Source organism: Penaeus monodon, chromosome 27 (assembly GCF_015228065.2).
Source record: "Penaeus monodon isolate SGIC_2016 chromosome 27, NSTDA_Pmon_1, whole genome shotgun sequence".
In the NCBI taxonomy this organism is placed as follows: Eukaryota; Metazoa; Arthropoda; class Malacostraca; order Decapoda; family Penaeidae; genus Penaeus; species Penaeus monodon.
The window spans coordinates 3,625,099-3,625,563 of record NC_051412.1 but is presented as its reverse complement, the minus strand read 5'-3'; positions in this window follow the sequence as shown (position 1 = coordinate 3,625,563).

Sequence of the window (465 nt, the reverse complement as noted above, 5' to 3'; positions counted from 1 at the left end):
CTTTTGCCTTCAGCAGTTCAGGGCAGTCTCATGGCCTCCACGTATATAACTCGCGCCACACACAGTACAAACAGAAGTAGGAAATGTTGCAGGTGGATAGGGTCTCTCTTATGGATATTCCTGCGACTGTACCAAGCTTCAAGCGGTGCTTCCCCGAAAGTTTGTGTAATACAAGTAGCGCAGGTCGTCATGATACCTGCTTTCTTACAGTGGTTTGTTCTTGCTGTAAAGAAGCTCATTTGGTTAAGGGAAAGGTATCGATGATAACGAGTAAAAAGGCGATTTTGCTGAAGCAGTGTGGCAGGAGCTTTCAAATTCTCGCGATAGGATGCGGCTTTTGCCTCGATTATGGCACTTTTCTCACAGCGTCCTTCAGGAACCAGTTCTTCACACTATATACACAAAGCTACTAGGCATATTCCTCTTTTCTTTGTGAAGGTTACTGAGTGAATCTCTCGATTCTTT